General features: G+C 35.3%; 1 protein-coding gene across 10 annotated transcripts in view; it reads left to right on the forward strand.

The window, feature by feature from the left end:
• Positions 1-27,220, forward strand: part of LOC139979448 (uncharacterized) — a 266,786-nt gene that overhangs the window by 148,286 nt on the left and 91,280 nt on the right. For all 10 annotated transcript variants that reach the window (XR_011797169.1, XR_011797163.1, XR_011797168.1 and 7 more), the window contains one exon: positions 4,434-4,478. The gene's annotated coding sequence lies outside the window, so the exon portion shown is untranslated. The remainder of the gene's footprint in view (positions 1-4,433; positions 4,479-27,220) is intronic.

The raw sequence follows: 27,220 nt of genomic DNA on the forward strand, positions 1-27,220 counted from the left end.
CTGTGGAAAGTTTGAACGAATATGTTTTAGTTGACTTTGTCAGCGACGTTTCTCCTTTTGATCTCAAGCATCCATTGACTACCTTTATATATTATATGTACGTCCATCGGTATTGCCCTTCTATCCTACATCCTGTCAACATGATATCACAAGATACAGTAGTATCACTCGAAGCTTTTAAAGTCTCAGAAAAGAAAGATTGAGCAACCTTATCGAGGAGGAAGATCTTCTCACCGGTTGGTCGAGATATGTACGAGTGACCTGTATTCTGACCGGGATGGAGAGACGAAGTGAGAGGCGGTGAGTGTGCTCCTCGCTCATTAGTTAATTTGTCAACATAGCCAGCATCAGTACACAAGTTCAATTTGCCTCGCGGAAGTAATTTCTGAGATCACCGGTTTCAACGACTCCACTAGAGTTTCATTGTTTTATCCGTTTAAGCTATTGATCCGCGACTTTTTGGCCAATTACACGTTTCTGGTTACTGATGAGGCACGGAATTCCATCCTTTGGGATGTAGGCCAGTGCCTAAAACAACACAAGATTGCTTCTCTCGATGAAGGAGAAGAAGAGAGAGAGAGGAATGAGGTCGCTTGTAATTAATTGTACAATCTTGCTTGTTCTCAACATTTGCTTGTCGTTTATGTTTCCCCTTCAAGACAGGTTGATTGGTTGTTCTGTAACGAAAAACGTACCGGTGGCTTAAAGATCCTTCGTCTTGGTCCTCGAGAGCGATATTCTTTCAAGTTTTAAATTGCCAAAAAGTTTCTGAAAAGCACTTGAATTTGGTTTGGTTTTATTATAAAAACATTGCACTTTAATTACTCCAATTAAGCAGTTGAGTGGATTCAAATTTTTCCAAAGTTCCTTCTCTGGAATCACAAGGAATGGATTCGTAGGAAAGAGAAAGTTTCAAAGAACGGCTGAAGAGTTGAAAAAAAAGTGCTCTTGAAATGCTGCTGGTTTCCCTTAAAAGTACTGGCAGCATACTATTCTCATGAATAGTATGCAGCTTGAATAATTTAGAAAATTGGACCAATTGAGCATGTTTTAGTCGCTCCAAAACTTTTATCTCGCTTTTTCCCCAAATTGAAGATCACTTTCTTGTATCGTAAACACCACTTATGAGATTCATGTTGTTCTCAGTGGGAAGTGGATCCTGTGTGAGGTATATCTCTCTCTCTCTCTCTCTCTCTATATATATATAAATATATATATATATGTGTGTGTATGTTTGTATGTAGTTTAGATCTTCCTGCAAGCAGGAACTCGCAAAGAAGCCTTGTTGGCTTATCAAAGCCGCAAGCTGACCGAAGTCAGTCTCTTAGATTCATATTTTAACGTCCATGATAATGAATTGTCAATTCAACTCTGTAACTGGACGACATACATTAATCTTGGAGTAACTCGAACCAGTAACTCGAATATATATATATATATATATATATATATATAGAGATATATAGAGATATATATAGATGTATAGATTGTGTCTCAGAATTTGGTAAACTACCTTAACTTATGCCCTCCAAAGTTGTCCTGAGCTAGGAGATGGCTTCTAGGTAATTTGTTAATTTATTGCCCCTGATTATGCTAGAAAGACACTAAAGTGTTTATATATACCTTGAGTCTACTCCTGCTTATACTGCCTCCCTTTAGTGCCTAATTCGTCTAAGTTCTGGGACTCTTTAGATGTCTGACACTCCAACCAAGTCTGGTATATTAAGTTTTAAGAGTTCAAGTAGATCGAATCTCCAGAGCTTCAATCACCGAGTTATTAAGTTTGCAGTGTCTATGTTTTTTTAACTATATAGGTAATCCAGCCCATTTGATAAGATGGGTGCCCCCAATATTTCAAGTGCAAACTTATTAAAATATTTAAGTGGGTGTTCAAATGCAATCTGCATTTCTTACTAATAGTTGTTTCTAACACTACGGTTAGTTGTTTCTAAACACTGTTAGTTGTACGACAAATCAAAACTGATTTAACATCTAATGTCATCTATTCAAATATATATGTTCATCTGCTTCAGTACACAGTTCAATTGAGTTTTGTGTGCGCTATGTATTATCCCATTCATGCAGTATTAAGACACATAGCATGTACCTATCCTCCTTCTCCTCCTCCCCCTCTCTTCCCCACCCCCCTCTTCCCCACCCCCCATTTATCTGTCCTCCTACGATGGTCAATTTGACCCATACATAAACTGTTCATATCAACTTTCGGTAATCCAAATAGACTGCGGAATATGAATAAGCAAACATGGAGCGAGTACGTTATTTTAAAATGTAATATTTTCTTTGTTTGAGCTGAAAAGGTCAAGTTATTTCTGATTGTCAATACCACATTTCTCCAGAAATGCTTACAGAGAAATTTCCTTTTTTTGAAAAAAAAAATTGAAAGACTGCAAAAACTTTTAGGTATAACAACAATTGAACACAGTTTCCCAGTATGTGTATAGCATACATATTCAGTATGTTTTAATGTGACAGAGAACATCTGGTCACAATAGCTAATATAATTTAACAAGCTTGCAGATTTACACTGTAGATATGCATATCTCAGCAAAACTCAAGTTCTCATAATATTGCTTTAACCACAAAAAGCTGAATTTATCATTCATGTTCTTTTCATTTCTGATTACAATTTTTTTTTTTTTTTTTAATACAATTTTATGGGAAATTGAAAATCTTGTGATTACTATCAGAATATTGGCATAAATTTTGGAAATTCCCAGTTGGGCATTCATAATTAAGGTTCTGATCTGTCACTGTTCTCTAGAGAGTAAATAATCATGTAGATGGTTGAGATCTCTGTCTATTTTGCAGTGAAAACAACTAATACATCGATCAGCCTAAATTCAAAGAGTATTTAGATACAGCAATCCCTCATCAACCGCAGCAAACATAAACCATCATGCTAGTTATGATCCAGGGGCATCATCATGTGTATTTCTAGGTGGGCTACATTCATCCCCCTCCCCCTCCACCCTCCCCCTCCCCACTGACAGACAATATTACCCAACAAAATCATAACGTAAGTAACAAAGATATATATATAACGTGTATAATACAACGTAAAAAAGTTAAAACTTGTTCAACATTGTTTCAATTGTTGCAAACTATTTTGTATCAAACTACTATTTTGTATCAAAATTTCTCCTTAGATCCATTCCCTATGATGACATATAAATGTGAAAATTGCCAGGTCAACAGTATTTCAGAGTATTGTAACACATAACGCCCATATTCGCATCTTTTGAAAAGGTGGTTGTTACGATCCATAGTTGGATATAGGTAGTATCTAGCTATGTGGGAATTATCACACATATCTGCAATAGTAGTTCTCAAACATGGATAAAAATTTGTATTTTCTCCCCGTTTTTTTTTTACCTTCACTCACTCATTCCCCTTTTTTTTTTTCATTTTGAATAAGTAACATTTTCTGCAATGTTAGCTCGGACAGATTTTATTTTGAAGTCTGAACATCGATAAAAATGGCGTGTGGAAGCCCTCCGTGCAATCATCATCATCATCCTCTTTAGCTTCTCCTACATTTACGATGGTAATCTGTAAGGAGTTAAGGAAGAAATGGGTAACCTTGCATTGTACCTCTTAGCTGTGAGGCTGGCCCCGTCATTGAAAACCAAACTGTCATCTTGATAGACTCTATGAATATTCATAGATTTGAGTCAGGAACCGTTAGTTCGATAACCAATGTAGGTTCAATGACCAGTCTCTCTCTCTCATGATTTCAAAAACAAATAAGGCTAGACTAAAGCTGTTGATGGCTACTACCTCTAGGAAACCAAACTTCTAGCTATATATACATATGTGTCTAGCCCCACCTATTGACAGGTATCATTTCTCCTTGTGGATAGCGTCCGTTATGATGCTAATTAAACACTGTGATTTTACTCATATCTACAAAAAAAAGTGGAAATTTAAACTAGAATTTGTAAGGTATTGAAACAAATTATTGATAATGATAATTTATCAACCCATTTATTATTATGATTATTATTATGATTATTTTTTTAGCAAAGAGTTGACAATAATGTAACATTATTTTGCACATTAGGTTACATTATTTTGCACATTAGGTTTGTACACCTTGACATATATTTGGCAGGTAGTATAGCTAGGGTTTTCTTTGTTTTTTCACCTTCGTTTAATGATGTGGATTATGATAACTAATCCATGAGGGGACAACACCTGTAGGATATGATTTCAATTCTGAGATTGGATTCAAAGAAATGAATATTACCTATACCAAGGGATTATATCTTAGAAGTGTAGATTATTGAAAAAAAAAATCGGAATTGTAATGTAGAACAAAAGGTGTAAAATAATAAGAAGATTTAATGATGATTGGGATAAGTATCAATATTAAGAGTCAGATCATCCATTTTCAATTTTTCTTTCTCCTTCAGATTCGAAAAGCCAAGAGAGAAGAAATTATTTATCTTTGCAGATTGGTGAGTTAATTTGTTTTTATAGTCAGATCTATATAAATGAGCTTAAGACAGTTTTGATCTGATAGCATACATACTTTAACTGTTTTAATGTCCAACCCTCAATTTTAGTGAGAATATGATGCGGTTAATACTTCTTAAAAGTAGAAATTTATGTTTACAAGTTTGTTTACAAAGGTCTCTCAATTGTATGTTTTCATTAACTTCCTTCTGTCAAAAAAAAAATCAACAATTAAATCAACAGACTGTTGAAATAGTTTCTGAGCAAAATAGTTATTTTATTTTATAATCTCCCCTAGCTTATATCTAAACCCCAAAATGCTTCTTAACAGTGTTAAAAAATATCTTCTAGCTTGTTTATAAAGTTTCCCACCCCTTTCCCCTCCTTTGCCCATTTGTTATTTTGTTTTGGTTTGTTTGTTCAAGTTTCCCAGAACCCCTTATTAACCATTTTACATATACTTAACCCTACGTCTCACCTTTGCTGTAGACATCTTTCCAATGCTAAGTTGATGGAGAGGAAGGGAATCTAAAAACATTCTTGTTGTAATATTTCACAAAACTTTATATTTTTGTAATTGATAAAGAACATTAAGAATCCAAATCAAATAGAGGCAACAATGCAATGCAACCTATGCATAATCTAATGTCAACTTGATGTAATATAAAGTGGTGTCATCTCTGGTTTTAACTGTCCAAACATTTACGATTATATCTATGGAACCAAAAAAAAAAAAAAATCCAATTTTGACAAGACTCAACATTACATTTTGTAACAGCAACTGCCGATCATACCTTGGCAATGAGACAAAAAAAAAATTCCATGAAACACCAACAAATTATCACCCTAGCAAGTTTTCCATCGGAGAAGCAACAGGTCACTTATTATCACAGAACCAGAAGAAATTTCTCTTAACTTAATGTTGAATTTTCCTCTCTCTGTTGAAAACATCAACAATTAATGTGCCAGCCGGTTGAAATAATGTCTTAGCAACTAGTGAATTCTTATCTCCACTCGCCCAAAGCCTTACCTTCAACCCACCCACCCACCCACCCACCCACCCACCCACCCACCAACCAATTTTTTTGTTTTGTTTTGTGTGTGTTTCGTTTTCTTAATCTATAGTTTTTTTCTTAAGCTCAGTCAGACAAATTTTGTTAGCTACATTACCCACAATTCACTAGGTTTCACACACAGCTGATGGCACTAATGTTTTTTTTTTTAAATATTGAAGGAAAAAAAAATCGTGCCCTAGTAAGCAATCAGCACTGAATAGTAAAGAAAGTTTGATCATTGCTGCATTAGCTCTGATAACACAGCTTGGCGACGGTATACATGTACCGAAAAAAAGAAAAATGAAAGGCAGAAAAGAAAGAAGCTTACATAGGATAACTAATTTGAGCTTGAATAGTTACTTAGAAAGCGCTCTAAAAGTTGTCTTTTATCCAGATGAATGATTCATGATAAACTCAAAAATGGGGATTAATCCAAACATTTTAAAATCATAGTCAATTTTTTTTTTTTTTTTTTTTGTGTTCTTCGGAATTTTTTCAGATCTTTTTCAAAATGAGAAGTACAAGATGGTTAATACTTAATGGGACAACAAAAAATAATGAGGGAATGTACTTTTTGGGGGGATTTATAAAGATTTTTTAGCAGCGAGTGGCAAGGATTTCAAGTGGCAGGTTTTTTCTTCTTCTAAGTATTTGAGATATTTTCTACATCAAGGTCGAAAAGGAAAATCAGCACAATCTTGAAAAATGAAGATAATAGTTGAAAATTTAAAATTCAAGTGATGCGTACAGCTTTTATGTATGTCATGAGAAGTAGAATAGTGTTCATCTAAGTGCAAATATTTGACATTCCAAAGATGACAAAAACAAACTGACCCGATTTTAAAATTTATAAGTTGAAGCTAAAATATGTTCATTGTCAGGGAATAGCTTTAGTGTTCACATTTTGTATAGCAGGTTTGTAGTCTCATATGAAATAGTTTGGTTCCTGTGTAAAAAAAAATCTTTGGGCTTTTATAACAGTTTGACCATTTTGTATAGCATTTTGACTATTTTGTGATGCGATACTGGATATGAGGATTTTCTTTGCTTTCATGATTCATGACATACTCTGAAAGCTTATTTTGTTGTTGAGGCTATGCTGTTAATTCATTTGTTTTTTTTATTTGAAAGAATTGGTAATTTACCATGTTATGAAATGACTTTGTTTTATTTGATTTTGTTTTATTTTTTTTTGGAGGGGGGAGCAAAGGTGGGGGGGTGGTGGTTGAAGGGGGAAGTGGGAGGCATTCATAGCTCAAATCTGAAATTAGTTATTTTTTCGTAAATATGATATCGTAACTTTTGACAAATGTCCTGCTAAATGTAGTCTCAGAACACTTGGCATTCTTAGAATGATATGCGACCAATTAAAGTCAGATGGGAGGAAGACAGTGGACCCATGTCCTCCCCCCACCTCCCCCTCCCCCAAAAATAATTCTTCAAAGATTTATATGTATTAATACATCTTTTCGGAATATTTAAAGCCTGGTACTATTTTGACGTGGAATTCTTCTAAGATGCAAATTATACATTTTGTGTGAAAATTACATCGGATTATGTGTGTCAATTTTTAGGCATTTTCAAGTCTCTTGGGAAAACTGGCTTACTTGTGAATGTTGCCAATTTTAAATGTCAAATAACTTCCAAATATTTGATATGAAAAGATTATTACACAATCGTATGCTTTTAACTTTGGAGAGATAAATTATATCCAATTTTAAAGATAAAATATATATTAAACCTGACCCATTTTTAGGTTTTTCGTGAATTTTTAAGACGAAAAGTTTAAACGCACGCCGCAAGATCGGTCACTTTCATCTTCTGTTTGCATAATGCTTAAAAATTGCTCATCTTCATGATTAACATACAAATTGACAAACAATTCTTTTATGGTTAAAATTTAAATATTCTATGAATCTATAAATTAAAGACACTTTTCCATATAAATTTCTATCTTTTTTCATTCTTACTCCTCATTTTCCATTTTCCCTTGATAAACCTATTATTAGTTTTTTTTACTTATTTCATATGTGTATATCTGTATATATTTTTTTTCCCCCAGTAACATTCCAATTTTTTGTCATTTTTAAAACAAGGTAACATTTCTGACAGATATTGATCATTATTAATGCATGATCAAATATGATCAAAAATGATTAAAAATGATCAAAAGAAAGGTAAAACAGTGAAACTATTGTTTTGCAATGCAGCAGAACACTCCTTACAACAAAGAAAAATGTGTATGTATTTTTAGATCCTCCTGGAAGCAGGAACTTGTGAAGAAGCCTCATTGGCTTATCAAAGCCGAAGCAAGCTGACCGAAATCAGTCTCTTAGGTTCATATTTAATATCCATGATTATGAATTGTCAATTGTCAACAACTCTGTAACTGGGCGACATACATTCAACTTGGAGTGACTCGAACTCGGGACCTAATGATTGAAAGGCACCGGCGTAAACCACTGAGCTAACACTCCTTAAGAAAGTGTATAGAAAGTGTAAGAAAGTGTATAGAAAGTGTAAGAAAGTGTATAGAAAGTGTAAGAAAGTGTATAGAAAGTGTAAGAAAGTGTATAGAAAGATGAATTAGACACAAGATGGAACAGAAAGGAATCAGAAATCATAAAGAAATGTGTGCATTGTAATAATTACCTAAATGGTATCAGATAATATTTGAACTGACTTTGAACCATAGAAGGTTATATTGGTTTCAACTGAATCTATTAAGCTGATGGTACATCCAAGTCCTACATTGACTTGAAATATTTCAGCTTCAAAATTTATCACTTTTTGGAACATCTCTTACCCCTCCCTACCAATTTTTCTGCAATTAAAAAAAAAAAAAATTACTTTGAAGAAAACTTTTCTCAATTTTGATCTTGTAAAAATTTGGGTCCAATACTGACCACCCTATGAACATGTAGAGTAGAATCCATGTTTATTATAAAGAGGAACACACAGAAGATAAAAACTTTTTAACATTTACATTTTTTGCTATTCATATTAAGCAGAGTATATCATCAAGCCTGTCCACAGTCCCCTGGACACATCTGCGTTCATGTACACTCGTTCTTTTAACCAATGCTCCAGAGGCAGCCGTCGCCAAAAAGATATTCATCAAACATTACAATGAATACAACACAAGAAATAAATTGACAGCTCTCGGCATAGAGGGACCTGCAAATTTAATGTCTAAGATCTCCCCCCCCCCCAAAAGGTTTGACTTTTTCCAGTCGTTAGCCATTACAGAACGTTTCCAGTCAGATGCGTTGATTCCGTGCCGACCACACCTGCACCCCAAACAGCTTTTACATCATCATGACAAGAATTGTAGTCAACCTCTTAATGGCTTTACACCTTCTAAGCCTTGTCATTTAGATGACTTTCCTCCCTTGTATCTTATAGTTTTGGGCTCTTTTTAATGAGATTACGCATTATACCTACCGGGCAGTCATTTTAGCTTCTATAACTACGTCCAAAGGGTAATTTGTATTTATATCAAGTCAAACATAAAACCTCATATTAACAAGATCAGGAACATATGAGGCACTCCATACCTCCTGTTTTGTTTTTCTTTTATATTTTCTTGTATTTTTATGTTTTGTTCGTAAAGAGAGCAGGAGAGAGAGGGGGGCAAATGGGGGGGGCGATGGTTGGGGGGAAGGAGGGAGTGACAGTAGTGATTCCTTGGAGGGATGTTACTACTTAAAGTTACTACAACAAGTAACACTGCCTTGTTGCACCATAGGCCTACTATTAATGCATGCATAATAAGTTAATACATTTGCCATAAAGAGTAGTTGTGACCCTTGACCCTTGCTTATTGTTATAATCTTCAAGTTCAGATACATCAGGTTAATGTTACATATGCAAGTTTATTTTGCGTCCCTGTGAGAACAATTTATAGTATTAATAACAAAACCAGCTGCATTGTCACTTAAAAAGGAATAAGTTGGCTGTCATGAATCAAAATTTTGCTGATTTTTTTTTTTTTTGGTTTTTTTTTTTGGCCACCTCACTAGGTGAAAACCCACAATCCCCATGGTGTGATTTATTGCACAGTTATGAATTTTTTAAAAAATGCTGGGAAATTGATGAATGTAATTGGCAACAGAAGATAGTGAGGTGACACCAATTGAGCTGCAGATGTCTATCTCTAAGGCCAGTTAGGAAATGCTATTGGATATTTTTAATAGTCAGCCATGTATTTCTACCTGAGAAGAAATATAGCATGGTTCGGGAAGTTATCAAAAACAGCATTACCAAGGTCTCACTTCAGTAATGGCACTTCTTGCTAGAAACTACAAGTAAATAGCAAAGTTTGGTAAAGTCTGGAAACAGAACACACACATTGGGATCTATGACAGCGGCACCTCCCCTGATGCCTTCCATTCCCCTTCCCTCCCCCTCACCCTCACCCTCACCTCCCCCACCCCAATGGCTTCAGATATCCAATAAGGGGTGTATAGTTTTAAGCAACTTCGGTCTCCTAACATTCCTATGGCCAGTTAACATTGAAGACTTAAAATATCTTTCAAACACTGAGCTGATTATAATTTGGACAGTTGCGGTATTGAAGTAGATATTCATCAAATGTGACAACCGGGTTTGGAGAGGAATACAAAAGATAGGCAATATTCCTTGATTTTTTTTGTTTGTTAAATATCATTACCATCAGGTCTGGAGTTTTACAAGCTAAGAAAATGTAAAAAGGAAAAATTGTAAATTTGTGTTTTCTTCAACACCACTGTTATTCGAAAAATCTGCAGTCTGCTAAATTGATTAAATGTTTTGGTCATTGACCTAAAATATGGCGTTACTCGAGAATACAAAGATATTGTTCACAGGGAGAATCTTTAAGTAGACGTCGTCGATAATAAATTATCTGTTTTGATCTGTTATGAATAGCTTTATCCGTTGCTAATGTTTGTTCAGCGGCTTACTAATGTGTAAAACAAACAATACTTTTGAAATGATCAAGAAATGTGATGTCAAGCCCAGACTGGGAAGAACAGTCAGTTGTGCGCGACAAAGTCGACTTGTAGTCAATTTATGAATCTTGAATGAATTGTTCTCATCGGTCTCGGCATTTACGTAGGAAACTTAAGTCGGAAACTGATGTTTGTGTATCTGTGATATAATTATACCATGGCATTCTGTTTGCTAGATTCTTGCTGTAGCTGTATATTTATGTACGTACATGTATATATATATATATATATATCTCGGCAATTACGTGGGAGAGTCTAGTAAAATAGTGGTGGGTGTGTATATATATATATATATATACATATGTGTGTGTGTGTGTATAGTGAATGATTAGAACCAAAACAGCCAACGCTTGGTTTTGCAGACCTTTTGAGCACAACTAGCTCTTCTTCAGTACATGGTCACCGAAAGTGATAGCAGTGTTAACAGGAATTGAAACTTCTATATAGAGGAGTGTCAACACTCTTCTCTATTAAACTTTCAATTGGCTGTAGTTTTACTTCCAATCACTCACTTAAATTTAATTATTGTATCTCACTCGAGATCCAGCCATTCTCTAAATGCAGCAAAGTTGTCAAAATGTAAAATTTCTGATGTTCCTATATAAGTTGTTTTTTTCCATTGTTTTCCAACTCATTACCATTTCAAATATATTTATTTATGAATCATTCCACAATATATGAATCTTTTCACTGTAGGGAAAAGGCGACCTTCCTTGCTAGTTTTGAACTTCTGGTATTACAATCTGCTGTTTTTTTTTATTGTTTTCCAACTCATTACAATTTCAAATATTTACATATATAACATTACAGACAAAGTTCAGAGAAACAAGGACACAGTAAGTTGAATTGACGAGTACGGAATTTTCGGTTCCCTGGAACCTTCCTCAGCAAAACCAAAAGTAAAACTGAGTACAAAATAACTGAGCTAGCATGTAACATGTATATCTATAAATATACATATCTATATATATTCATGTATATAAGACAATAATTCTAAACACATATTCCATTTGAAAATAAGGAAAACAAGTAAGACAACACTCATAGTTGACAAGACTTCTTTAATAATACATATTTAAAATTTTGGTGCCCCTGTGACCTTCTTCAGAAACGACTAGAGGTGCAATGAAATATATGTTTGTTTATCTGTATCGTTACTGTAAATGAGCAACAACAACACCAAAGGCATCTTGAAGGAAAAGTTTTGGCTACAAAGCTGTATTTTTTATTTGGTTCCTAAAATGACCATTTTAAACAACCGTGCCTAAGTGTTTACAGCTCACACAAATGGTTAGACTGATTCTTTAGTCCTAACAGGTAATCTGTCCTAGATAATTTGTGTCCCTTAGTGTCTGTTGGCAGCTCATATAAAAGGTTAGACTGATTCTTTAGTCCTAGGAGGTAATCTGTCCTAGATACTTTAGGTCTCTTTGTGTCTGTTGGCAGGTCGTGTAAAAGGTTAGACTGATTCTTTAGTCCTAGGAGGTAATCTGTCCTAGATAATTTGTGTCCCTTTGTGTCTGTTGGCAACTCATGTAAAAGGTTAGACTGATTCTTTAGTCCTAACAGGTAATCTGTACTAGATACTTTAGGTCTCTTTGTGTCTGTTGGCAGCTCATGTAAAAGGTTAGACTGATTCTTTAGTCCTAGGAGGTAATCTGTCCTAGATACTTTGTGTCTCTTTGTGTCTGTTGGCAGCTCATGTAAAAGGTTAGACTGATTCTTTAGTCCTAACAGGTAATCTGTCCTAGATACTTTAGGTCTCTTTGTGTCTGTTGGCAACTCATGTAAAAGGTTAGACTGATTCTTTAGTCCTAACAGGTAATCTGTCCTAGATACTTTAGGTCTCTTTGTGTCTGTTGGCAGCTCATGTAAAAGGTTAGACTGATTCTTTAGTCCTAGGAGGTAATCTATCCTAGATAATTTAGGTCTTTTTGTGACTGTTGGCAACTCATGTAAAAGAATAGACTGATTCTTTAGTCCTAGGCCAGTAATCTGTCCTAGATATGCGGAGGAGTCAGAGTTTGTGTTGAATTGTTTCAGTTGGTACGTGAAGCTCATTATTTGATGGTATAAGCAAAACATACATCATATTCTATAACATTGTTTTAAACATTTTTTCATACATATATATTTCTATAAACATTTTTAAAAGTAGACAAATATTGTTGAATGATTATGACATGTATGTGACTGTTTAAATGTTTGCATTGCTCTGTTTGTTTGTTAGATAATTCATACAAGGAAGTGCTCTTACAAGAGCGATATTTAGTTTCATATTTTCTATTTCCTGCTGGTCTGTTTCTCTTTTCCTGTTTATCTTTCATCTGTTTTTATTCCAAGTTTGTTTCCTGTCCTGGAGGATCACTTTTGGAGAGTATTTGTACAGTGTCGTTGTCGTCCGTCTGTCTGTGCAACGTGAGATGATAGGCCAGATTGTCATTGTCTTAATTTGGTATGCATCATTGATACCAATCTTTTGTTTCACTTCCTTGTTATTGTCACAATCTGTGTTTTTTTCAAAACGTGTAAACTATTCTGCAATATCCTGATCTGTTACTGCGTTAGTGTGTACAGTCTGATGCAGAACACAGGAATGATAAGCTTCACACTATATAGGGAACAACAAGCTTGCATCAACTGAACAAGGTCATAACGTCAACCAATTTAGCTTAGGAGAGCACGACCATTTACATTCTGATATTGTCACTGTATATATAGTCAAGCATAGCGTGACATGTTGAAAGCAGTGGTACATTATCATTATGGTCAAATGTTTTTTACAAATGAATGAAGAAGTTGACCTTTGGCACTTAGCTTTCATAGCTTGATTGGAGTTTCCAGTAGACTAATTGCTGGACAATGAACTGTGTATGGACTATCCTTTACCTTTGTCCCTGTCAGGGATATAGAAGTTATGTATAAGATGTTTATAAGATTTCTTGAGTCTCTGAGCAAGGCCAGAACCAAGGGGGTGGAGGGGTGACCCCCCCTCAGGATCAGGTCCTGGCGTCGAGATCTGATCCGGATCTAGTGTAAAATCACCTTAAGAGAGCATCATTCCATAGCCTGACCCTATAGGCTTGTACAGGTCTCTGTAGTGCATAGATTGTAAGTGCGAACCTACTTCTCAAAGGCCACCCCCCCCCCTTTTTTCTCATCCCAAATCCACCAGACCGCTATGATAGTGATTAGTTCAACTCAACAGTTGTGTGTGGCACTTCAACCAGTACAAAATTAAGACAAACAGATGTTGATATTATCTAGGAGGTGGCTTAAGCCGGAGAAACAGATTTTTCTTTAAAGTAAAGGGAGGCAATTATTGTCAAGAGAAATGAAATACGATTCGTGACGACCGCTTCTGGTATGAACTCCTTGATTGTGCTCGGCAGAGTTGTTAATTTGTCGAACCTTTGGCAAAACTTTCCACATACTCCTTAATCTATATAATTATGTTCTTTATAAAATTAGGTCAATATCCTCTTACCAATTAGAGAGCTTGAGGTACTGCCGTGAACTTTTGTATAAATTTGAGTAATGTCCTGCACTTCAGTTGGGCTGTCAGTAATTGTAAACCCTCTGTTCACTGGAAAGCACCCCTTTGCTGCCTTGCAAACAGAGTCATTCAGAGTTCAAAATGGAAGGGATCGTTGCTTATTTCTTCTCAACTGATGGGGCACTTTAAACTAATTTTCTATATTCAGACTGTCTCTTATTGTTAGTGCTTCCGGGGGCTGCCTGCCCTCCTGGAACCCCCGCTCTGCACTCATGGTGCACCTTTTGTTCATTTGCTTCACTCCCTCTTACAGTAATCGCTGGATCTGCTCTCGTCTCTGAGAATAATAGCTTTCTTTCAAATTCAAAGTATGAATATATGGAAAGGTCTAAATTGTCAAAAAAATGTTAAAGTATCTTGATATTGCACCACAAAGTGTATAATTGCATCTTATTAGTATGAATCAAAGGGAAATGTGAGGATTCGACTAACATTTTTTAATTTGGTAAACTTCAATTTAAACTTCAATTAAATTGGTAAACTTCATTACATTTACATAATTTATTATATAATAATTTCTAAACAACTTTCTTTGTTTTCTTTTCGTTACTAGCAAGCGCGTAGCCAAGGGGGGGGGCGAAGGGGGCAGCCGCCCCCCCTTGAGCATATTTAAAAAAAAAAATTTAAATGTTTTTTATGATATCGTTAGTAATTTCAAAAGAGAAAATGCTAAGATGCAACTGACAAGGCCTGGGAAGTGCCATTTCCAGTGATCTGGGAGGCATTTTCAGCCAAAATTTTCTTGTACGCTTCGCGCCAACCATGGTGGCGCTACGCTTAGATAGTTTGCAATGCCGTTTCTACGGCTCTGATAATTTGCCAACATTTTCTCCCCTCCCTTGGCAGATTCCTGGCTACGAGCCTGTTGAATCGTTAGTATGTGGAACCATTGAAGGTGGTAGGAGGGGAGGATATTGGGGAGAGGGGTCATCTGTTAGGTCGCTGATCCTGTCCCTCTATTTGTTGTGACTGTCAATTCCATAACTTTCTATAACCACACCAGGAAATTTGTTTCTCCTTTTTTTTAATGTGTTAAATTATGTCTCTATAAAAAATATTACAAAATGCACTCTCCATTTTTTAATTTCTGAATAAATGTTATTGTAATAGATTAATGTCATTTGGGCAATACGTCTGTCACACTTCCTTATATATGGCGTGGATCCACATTTTCTTTTCTGCTAATATATATATATACACTCTCCCATCGTAGCCAAAGCTGGTGATGAAGTTTACACAGCTGGAATGTACGGAAAAAATTCGCCAAATCAAAAAACATCAGAATATCAGCTTATGACATTCTTTGAACCTTAATAAACATAGCTCCAAAAATACCTGATTCCTCGAACGACCTCGAAGTTACAAGATTCTATTTTTTACGACCGTGTTTCATTTTTAATTCTTATTCTATTCTGCACATCCTATCCAAAAATCCCTCAGGAATGATACCAGTCTCATTAATGTGATTCCGGGAGATGCTTGATCTCATTAGTGTGCGAGAACATGCATCAACATTAATACTCGGAGCTCTATAAATAAGACATCTCTGCACATGGCGTCTGAGCTGAGGCGACCCTTGACACAGACTCATTATAATATCTCTGCTCGTGAGAACCGTAATTGACAAAACCAATTAGTCATTAATCAAGGAGGACTCTGTAACGATCACTTTTGAGCTGTGTAAGGCTTATGCTTATGGTGAGATCAATATCTGCCACAATGTTAACATTCATAGAAAATGATTGCCTCAGCTCTTAGAGAAATAAACTATATGCTTTACTAACAAAGTAGAAAAAGTAAAAGATTTTGTTGGAAAATGATTACTTTTTTTGCTGCGGTTTATTTTCTTTGCATTTATTCGTCGTTGATTCTACAATAAGAAAAGATCATTTCATCACTTTTCGTTTATTTAGGGGTTTTTTTTTTGGTGGATGTGGGAACCTTTTGAGAACATCGCCTGTTTGTTAGCAAGCAGGGGTGGAAAAAAGGGGGCATGTTTGTTTAGGTACAAAGGTTTGTAATGATATCAAATGAGTTAATTATTCTACACGTGAGAGTCGAATGTAAGTCAATTACAGTTGTTGATCCAAGGATTTTTCAAAAGAGGAGCTTGGGAAACATGTATATTTGTGGGTACCAAATAACTTCAGAAAGAGTAGTGCATAAGAAAACGTTGGTAAGAAGGAAGGAATACCCTTACACTAATCTTGCTAAATATTTTCACTATATTAATATAGCTTTGTTTTGAGCAAAATTACCTTGGAAGTTATGATAATTTCTGATGCCAAAATTTTTTTGGAAGAGGATGCCAAGGTGCCCTGGGCCCCTATGTCATTCCTGGATCGTTAATCAGTTACATTTCTCCTGAAAGTGATAACTAATGTATCGTTACACACTTCTGCATGTCAAGGTTTGGACGGTCGGACTTAAGTTTGAGATTAATTTTGAAGATATTGAAAAATACTATTTTAATCAGTATTGGTACATCCATACTGATAACATCAAAAGTGTCTGTTTAATTGAAATATACATATATATATATATATATATGTATATTTCAATTAATATATATATATATATATATGTACATAAAATATTGTTTGATAATTGCTCTAAAATCTATGATGAGCATATGAAACTTTTCTAATAAGGAACAATTTAGAAATGCTGCCAAACAAATGGATAATTAATTAAGCAAGACAATTATAGCATATTTATAACATAACAATTTATGTACAAGGACTTTCAATTTACGTCAGCTGCTTTGCAAAGATACCTCGTAGATCTGTAAAAAGAAGAAATAAGAGATAGTTGTCTCCATAATTTTGAGACTCTTGTTTGTATGTTTGTCTGTTATTTACATTCCCTTTTCCCTTCCCCTCTCCCCCACTCCCACCCCATTGTCAAGATTCTAAATTTCAAGTGAGTGCAGTGGAATGAACTTTGGCAGAACAGGTGGGTTAAAGTTCATGCGCAGCAACTTAAATAGAAGACAGAATGAGGGATATTAATGTGTAATCAATCATTAACTAATGAGGTTTCTCGTCCTCTTATTAACGAAGATAACCTACTTAGAGTGGAAACATTTCTGATACGGCAATCAGTCATTGCCTATGTGGCCATTTCACTGTCAAATCTTCTGGCAACTGTGTTGGAAAGATTGATTTTCATACCAACAGTCGGCATTAATTATTCAGTCTTTAATTAGCAATGTCGTCTTGGTTTTGTTCGAATTCATCTCGGGTTCATTCGGTTCACAATAGGTTTATAGTTTTGTTCATGTTCAGTGTCTGTAGACTTGGAGAGCATACATGTGTAAGATATCGAAACTGTTGCAACCGTGTCCTATATGAACTTTTTCAGAGGGTGGAATTGTATAAGCTGAATTATATACCAAAGGCATTGAAGACTCGCCCCAAACAGCGTGCCGCCATCTTTAAAAAGTTAATTTTCCGTTGCTTGCAAGTGAAGTTTTTCTCTTGTCTCTACAAACTGCAGACAGTACAGAAACGTGATACCTTGTTATTTATAGCTGGACCTGAGATGTCCATCGCTGTATCGTTTGTACACTGTGCTGTGGGTATTGACCACAGCTGTATGTACTGACTGTACACTAGTGTCTAGTTACCGTCGGTAGCAAGCTGTGTGTGTATTTTCTGGGAACGATGGTGGTGTCTAACACTTCTTTTACACCTCATTCGAAACTAGGTCAGATTACCGGCATTAGACGTTTCTTTTTGCGCGAGTCTTCACAACCTTTAACATGAATACATATAAAAGGATGGTAGGGTGTAATCAGGGATGGGCTGATGGTAAACCGGACCTCTGGGGGTCATGGCACCGCCCTCCACCACAAGCAGCAAATCTCTAGCGATAAGAAATATATTGGACCGATACCAGTATGCATTCACTGCATATTGGGTTTAATTTTGTAGGTTTATGGAGACTATTAGAAAACCCTATTCTCTTCTCTAGGCCCTAGAAAATAAGCCTGCTTGGCCCGACAGGTCAGTCCATCTCTTAAGCTGTAATATATGACAAGAGAAATGCAGATGTCAACTGGATGATGTGTGCCACAAGTATTTTACAGACTTTCAAAGTTTACCAGGAGGATGCAAGTCCTATTCATATGAAAGTAGTTCTCACGTACATCTCAATACATTAAAATAAAATAAAACTGTTAGCAAACTGCTTATCCACTAGAGAGCCAGTGTGTAAGAGAATGTGTAATAGTAAGTTGGCCTGACGTTTCGATCCTAGCAGGATCTTCTTCAGAGGCTAAATGACAAGTGAGGCTAAATTGTCATTTAGCCTCTGAAGAAGATCCTGCTAGGATCAAAATGTCAGGCCAACCTACTTTTGCACATCTCAATACATGTCAGATGCCAATTTCATAAGATATGATATGTAACTGTGCAATTTCGATATATATGTAATTAAGTTATTGTACAAATATACACACTGTTTTAAATATAACATGACACAGTCTACATTACATTAATGTGATATCCAGATTGAGTCACCCTCAGGATTGAAAGAGCAACTTAAAAGAATATTTCCTTATGTTAAAATCCTAGAACTATAAACTGTTTTGTTTTCCCTGCCGCGATCCATTTATGACCTAACCTAAATAATGTTTGTTATTACGAGTCATGTTTTTGCAGTAATGTATCAAAATACCAATTAACCTGTTTTTTGCTTCAATCCAGTGGAAAAACATTGCGGTTTGGGTATAAGATGGAAAATTTTTCTATTGGTTGCTATGGTAATAATCAGGGTAATTTGTGGAATTGTGCGGTGTATTTAGCGTATTGCATCTTAGTAGGTGGTCAGTAACAAGGGGTGAGGATGACACAGCTTTATTATACACACGGTAAAAAGTGATAGTTCATTGATTTCAGAGACTAGATGCCTATCGCCGCAGGATCTAGTCAGGGAACGGATCAATTTAAGTGATAAGAACTGCCTTCAAAGTAACAATTTCTCCATTTCTAAGAATTTAGGGATCATGTCGGTCACCTGAAAACAATTGCCTTTAAAAGCGGTCACATCTGTGAAGGGTTCATTGAATATTTGAACGTTCATCGCGTAAAGACTTTAATCACCTTGCTTCACGCAACCAGTGACACAATACCGACAACATTGTAGCAAGATGATTCAATTAACAGCAAGATTACACATGGAAATTTGCTTCACAACAAGAATTTTTTACTATTCTGTTCATAACAACGAAATACATCAAAGCATCAAGGCAATCAATCTACATTACATCCCCAGAAATAAGCCAATTCATTTTCTTCATCTCTGAAGTTCTAACTTTCACAAGCATACTCCATATGGTTTTAAGCATTGGCAATACACACTATAATTATCATCATACCATATAATTTGATCTGTTCAGTCTTGTCCATGTTTTTGCAATTATCAGGCACAAGCTTGAATATATCGAGCTCATGATAGAAACCATTTGGAACGTTCCACCTTTTTTGTGTGTAAGTTCACCAACACCAACCTGTTGACATAACATTTCTGAGTCAACATATATACTGTGCAAAATGAGGAAAGATATAACACAGTGACTTATTAACATTCATAAGGTCATTTGTTGGGAATTACAAAGTTGTTAGACTTAATATGCTATACACAAAGGTTTAGAAACCCACTGGTTAAATCTCTAAAATAGCCCTACTATATCCTCAGTACAAATGCAAAACGGTTTCCATGATGGCTACCACTTTCTATCAAGTGCAGCAGCCGCGCATGTTTTGGTTTATTCCAATTGAAATGCATATGTCACCTGTATGTTGTTACTTTATGTTAATGCTAATAGGAAACATTTGGTGAACAATATATGGCTGGTACAGAGAATATGACATTTATCACACAGTATTTGCTATTCACTAGTGTTATACAATTCACATTCCAGGAAATAAAATATAGTTTACATTTTACAGGAATATTAAGTTTCTGAAAGGAAATGTTTGGAATATTTCATTTCTGAAAAGGAAGGGAAGTGTGGTCAGGTGCCATTCCTGTTTGGAGGTGGTGTAAATATATCATGCTTTCTTATGAGATGGATTATTCCACACAATGTACATTCCCAAAGAAATGTGTACCAATTGCCAGCAACATTTGTAAATGGTTTAGCGACTTAGGTTATGGTCTGGCATGTATTTTCTTACTTTTCTCAGTGTCAAGTATCTAGGTTTAAGTGTGTAAGTGTGTGTGTGGGAGGGAATGGGAGGGGGGGGGGATAGTTCAGTGGCACGCTCAAAGGGGGGTGAACTCACCTCTATCGTCAGTCTGGGAAAACACTCAGTTGGGCGGGTCCAAACTACAATGGTATTTATTAGCACATGCAATTATAGACATTATTTAAAATCTGAATATAATGTCTCAAAATGCACCATTTGACCTTTAAACTTTGTAATTTTTTCCTGGATTTGGCCACCTACTGAGTATTCTTGCAAAGATCTTTTAATACAAAGAAGTTGTATGGAGTTTTTTGCCCGTTGAACATCTCGTAGGAAAGCTACCAAAAATACTGTCGGATAAATTTTAAAAATGAATAACTTTTTCTCCTATCCTCTACCCCAGCTAGCTGTGCCCACTTCCCTTTTCCCTCTCAAACATCTTGTTCATTAGGGACACAAGCCCAACCACCATCTTTGGCTTAAATATGATCTAAGCCTTGTGATATGAACAACTCCATTAAACTGCTAAGAAAAACCTAAAACCTGTCATTTTTGTAAATTTGTAATGTCATTAATATGTGCCACTTGGATATGAAGCAGTTTACTTTCTCTTTCTTTTCATGTTATCCAGGCAGCTCGTTAACAGTGCCGTAATTAGGTCATGTTATTAGAAGCTCAATATTTGAGGTTCAACATTTCCAAATGTAGTCATTTCATTCCTATGCAGACAATAAACATTTTAACAAATAATGAAAAACATGATAAAGGGTTAAACAGGTGGCTCAGTGATGTCATAGACTTGATCAAGTCTTCAAGCCTAGTTTGTGTGAATTATGAACATATAAATCTGCGTTATATCATAAATGGAATAACATTTCTTGTAGTGTTTTGAGGGAAGTTGTTCGCGACACTTTCACATTTACCGATCATGGTGGATGTGTATGCAGTCTTCTTTTATTGCAGTAGCAATACGTATCTTAGCTCTCAAAATAACCTTTTGTAAACTGCTGCCCTCTATATATTTTTTTTTGGTCTGTCTGTCTGCTTGTCTGTGTGTGTATGTGATAAGAATAATTCCCGTCGATACTTGCAATAACTTGTAGCTATACTGTAAGTTTATACACTCTTGCCCATTACATCTAGAGTTTGGTGTCTTCTTCTTCCACTGAAAGAATCAAATTAAGAAATATACTGACAGCAGAATTAGATCACAGAGTGATTACTTCTACCCCAATCTTCTCTTGATCCGACGTCCGTTTCTTTTTTGCTATCGAGGTGAAAAATGGCACGGTTTGTCCAACTCGTTTGCGGTAGTTCTAATTGGAATTACACTATTGAGTTGATATCGCCATCTAGTTCACATGCTGCAGTATAAGTGCTTAATACTGTCAGTATGTATAGAGGCAGTCGAATTAAAGGTGTACTTCAAAGACGGTCCTTGATCTCGCCGATGTTTCTCTTTCTGATGGGACTAATGAAGATGTATTGGTTATATTTTTATGACAGTTTAATATGATACAGAAACATATATTGACTATGCAGGTAGTGTAGAGACACCTCAGCTATTCGCCATGACTAATGGAATATACAGGCTGCATGCATGTAGTCTATATATATACATATATATATGTTTGTATATATATATATATATATATATATATATATATATATATATATATATATATATATATATATATATATATGTATATATATATATGTATATATATATATATATGAATGTATATATATGTATATTTATATATGTATGTATATGTATGTATGTATATATATATATATACATATACATGTATATGTATATATATATATGTATATGTATGTATGTATATATATAGATATATATATATACATATATATATATATATATAAACCTTTGGTTGGGTGGTGTCTATCTTGGCTCAGAGTGCTCTATGTCTGGTGGATAGAGCGGAGTATAGATGAGAATTAGTTGAGGCAAGTGGAACATTAGTAGTTGTTACCCATCATTATATAAAAATATATATGTATATATATATATATATATATATATATATATATTAATATTTATGCATAATGTATAATTAAATAATATGTTAATGATCAAGTTAGAATTGTAGACTTCTAACGATCTGAAATTAACTTATTAAGGCACAACACTCCACGTCATAGTTTGCACATAATTAATGAGTTTCCCAGATTTATTAAAACTTCAAACATGCAGATCTTGGAAACGAAAAGAGCCTTAGGGTAAAAAAAAAAATTTTGAATGAGATTATCAAATGTACTGAGCAAATTGGCTAGGTTTCTGTTAGTACTGTACCTATAAAGAACCATGTGTGGTACAGAATAATCATTATTAGCCAATTTAATTGTATTAATTTTTACCAGAAATCAACAATTGAAAAATGACTGAGAAATAAATAAAACTAATGAAAAAGCAAGAACAAACAACATCTTGAAAAATGCAAAACATTTTTTTTGCTGGAATAGCTTAGGAATCAAACCACTGAGCACAAGTGTTCTGCTAATTACTGCACTATATATATCCAACATGGTATATTTGGTGGCAATCCCTATGTAACCATTTCTTTGTTAGACGTGCGGTACCTGCCAGTCTATCATACCACTCACAGTAAGCTTCCATATACTGTGTAATGTCAAAGAATCAGTGAAGACACTATATATTAATATTTAAAAGATATAATGTCCCATGTTTTATATTTTTTTTTTATCTATTTCACCTACTTTTAGCCATTATCAGAGAATAAAGCATACATACACACATACACACGCACACGCTTCACATTTTGTGACAGATGTAAACTACTGTCCACAGACAGACAGACAGACAAGTTTGGCGGCTTCTGGAAAATCTCTCTCATAAACGTGTCATTTGCTCCAGTGATCCCTGTTAAGTGCTAGGTTGTTTTAATTGATATTTGTTGTCATCAATCCATGCTTGGGTATTTTATGCAACCGACGTTACCCATGAAGGCCGTAAATTCTACCTGTGAAATCTCGGCTTGTTTACACTCAGATGTTAAAAGGACCATTTACCAAGTCGTTTCTACTGCTTTTGTCCTCCCATCTCATCTCTGTTTTCTTTAAGGAAAGGCTCATAAGCATTACAACTTTTGAAAGCCTCACTGTCATCAAATTTTGGTTTTGCTTTTTCTCGTTGATGTAAGATGTTACAATCTGATAAACTATGAGGGGGCCCTTCAGGTAGGCTTTCGTTACTGCCACAAGGTGTCTGTAATACCAAGGGGAGGCATTATTTTAACTGAGATGTAGACATGGGTTTCCTCCACATCTCATGATTTTTTCTGCAAATTGTCGGACTCACAAACTCTACGAAGCATCACGCACAAGTACCGATCGAAATAGGAACATGTTAGTTTTTTAGCCTTCAGTTGTAATATTAACAAAAGCATGGAAACTGTTGCATTTGAATTATTAGTCACATGCAAAGATATATATATACAACTTTTGGTTTACTTGAAATGAAACTTTATTTACTCAGTACCCATCAAACAGTGATGAGGCAGATATGGGTTTGTGTAAAATGTTACAGTGGACCATATAGGATGTAGACAATAGTGATTATTTATGTCCAAATTTCTATTTTTCCGAAAATGTATGAACTTGTTTTACATCAAAATTTTGACTTTGAAAGAATTAGAAAGCTAGCCAGATATTATGAGTTATATGAACTGAAATGAAATGAAAAACTGATCATTTGATTGCTTAACATTCCCATCGCCCATCCACTTTCAAAGGGTAGGGAATTAGGAGGTCTCCCCACCCCCCCTTCCATTCTGTTTGTTGTTGTGTTATATGATCAAAAAGCATTAAACCTATACTGTGATCAATGTAATTATGAAAATCGCTGTTTACAGACTTAGTAACTGCAAAGCGCAGTATGATATTCTGAAGATAAAGAAAAACGGTCCATCTCCATTTGCACGATTAGATTAGATTTTTTTCTTCGGCGAATAAATTTGTCTTTCAAAGGTTGTCTCCTTTCTGACACCTTTCACTCGATGATGTTGTTTAGTTTCTCTAGAAGTCGTGTTAACCCTTATCTTCTTTTCTTTTCTTTTCTTTTCTTTTCTTTTCTTTTCTTTTCTTTTCTTTTCCTTTTTTCTTTTTTTTCAGCTGTGTTCCAATATGGCCTGTTAATAAAGTATTTTCCTTTATTTGTGACATTTTAAGCTTCCGTCACATTTTTGCCAAGATCTTCCATTAATCTGTTGAATATCTGGGTCGGTTCTCAAAGGCTTTCAGAATTTTTTTTCTTTACTGGTTTTTTGTCCTAAACATTTAAGACTCTTTTAAGTAGTTTTAGCTTAAAGGCATGCTAGAATTAACTAGGGTGGGGTGAAAGTTGTTGGAATGTTTATCTCTGTCAAACTGAGCATGAATATTGGTACACTCGGTGTCATAATTTATCGAGTTATTCACTCTTTTTTTACGCACGCTTTGGGGTGTTTCTGCAATAGGCAGAGAATTCCATTTCACCATAGGATGAACAAGAAGAAGAAAAAGAAGGCATTTGAGTTGATGCGCTGTGCCCGTAAGGGACAGTCTTGTAGCCCTTCGGGGAACAAAATTGAAGATATTCTTTCACGATGCTAACTTTGTAGCATAAATTTACATGGAAGGAGAAGATGTGATAAAAAACCTTGATCTACATTCGGGGGGGGGGGGGGTGGGGGTGCGGGGAAATCTTTCTATAGAACGTTATTTGTAAAGTATAACATTATAGTTGGATGGAAATCTACCTTTTTCTTTGAGCTTCGAAACCAGAGCATCTTTGAATTTTTACTCTTTTGTAAAATTTTGTATTGGACAATCAAACAGATATGAATACATATCGAATACATATTGTGGATATATATTGTGGATATACATATATGAATACATATTGTGGATATTGTGGAGTGTTAGCTCAGTGGTTAACACTGGATTAATGTATGTCGTACGGTTACAGAGTTGTTGACAATTGACAATTCATAATCATGGACGTTAAATATGAATGTAAGGGACCGACTTCGGTCAGTTCGCGGCTTTGCTAAGCCAATGATGGCTTCTTCAAGAGTTCCTGCTTGCCGGAAGATCTAAGATACATACATACATACATACATACATACAACACATTCACGAACTCATGAATGCAGGAAATATATTTAGTGTTCAAAGTTTTGTATAGCAGTTTTGAGGGCACTGAATTTGGTCATCTATGAAATACTACTGTTCCATATTGTACAAAGACTGCTACACCTCTTTGCACTTGAAGCTGTTTGTCCATTGTGCATAGCAATTTACTATGCAATCCGATAAAACTTATTCACTGTCATAATAAAAAGCTTATTGTGGTCGAAAGTACTCGCTCGAGCTCAGAGAGGGGAGAGGAGCAAACCCTTTCGCAAACAGGCCTATATCGTGTTTTGAAAAGCCTGTCGTGGTCGAAAACTCTCCCTGGATCCTGGATAGCAGGGAGGGGAGGGGGGGAAGCCATTCATGTTACTTGAAATGTGGAGTGTTATCAGTGAACAGCAAGCTGTGCTTCTAAACCTTGATCCTTAAATGTATCAGCTTGGAACTGCCAAACTGTCTGGCTTATTCTACAAGGCTTGAAAACTCACACTCACCAGCCCTGCAAGCTTAGAATCAAAGAATCAGGCAAATTGTCAATTTTTTCCCTTTTCTTCCTTTCTTCATTTTTTTCCTCCTTATTTTTTATTCTTTCTTGCTTGCTTTTTTTTCTTTTTTTACTTTACATTATTTTTTCTTATATTTCCTCGGATTATTGGAATCACGCGAGGATGGATCTAACTTTCATTTGCGAAATAGATCCACTGACTTAATATCATTATATGAATTCCTGTATCCCTCGCTTCATTTGCATAACTTGCTTTCCTCTTCATAGCAACCAGACCTAAGTAAGATATATCCTAGTCACCTCATACCAAGATGTCAGTCTTATGAATAATTCATTCATTCCCAAAACTCAACAGGGCCATTATCAATTTCTGATCTCTAAAAGGTAAAAATAAAAAAAAAATAAAAAAATCCAATACTGTGTACCGAACAAAAATTGTTCATGTTTAAATTATAGTTTTGTAATTGAAACATTTTGAGAGAAACATTCGATGTATCTCAGTTTGGCATTGTAGAAGCCAAAGTACAGAAGAGCTATTCGGCAACACATTTATGTACATATTTAACCTACATTAGCGGCAATATTGATGTTGCCTGGTATCCTTTTCTTGAAAAGGTTTCAGCTTTTTAATCTTGAATTTCACTTCCAGTCCAAGCTTTTTGACAAAAAATTCCATCAAAGTAAGATGAACAAAGTGTCACAAACGACTATGCTCTCACGAACAAATTGTGTTATGTAAAAAGGGTGTTTTTATTTTTCTCTTTAAATATGAAATGCCAGAAGTTATCGTTCAAGTCGTTTTTGCTTGCCAGTGGATTATTTAATAGTTGTAAACCACGTATCGTCAATGCTGTGCTAATGTACTGCTTCAAAAGAAAAACAGACTGGCTATAATTCTGTTTGAATTATTATATCGTGTTGAAAATCTCATTTTGTTTGTGTTCATAGAGGAACGGTCTGAGGAGTATGAAAGATAATAATTACAAGGAGGTCTGTCTCTTTGAGCAAAATTAAATTCTGTAAACAGTGTAAAAACCATTTTAGCGTCTTGTATCAAAATGAGCTGCACATTTTGACTTCGTTCGAAGAGAAGCAACTCGAAGAATGTAGGTTTCTGACTGGTATCGTCAGCCCTCATCCCCACAGCCCTCATCGTCAGCCCTTATCCCCATCACCCCTCAGCCCACATCGTCAGCCCTCCTCCATCCCCTTCCCAAAAAGGCAATCAAAGAGCAAGAAGCAGGAAATTATTTATATCAATAAACACCTCTACCTCAGGTTAAAAA

Source organism: Apostichopus japonicus, chromosome 2 (assembly GCF_037975245.1).
Source record: "Apostichopus japonicus isolate 1M-3 chromosome 2, ASM3797524v1, whole genome shotgun sequence".
Lineage (NCBI taxonomy): Eukaryota > Metazoa > Echinodermata > Holothuroidea > Aspidochirotida > Stichopodidae > Apostichopus > Apostichopus japonicus.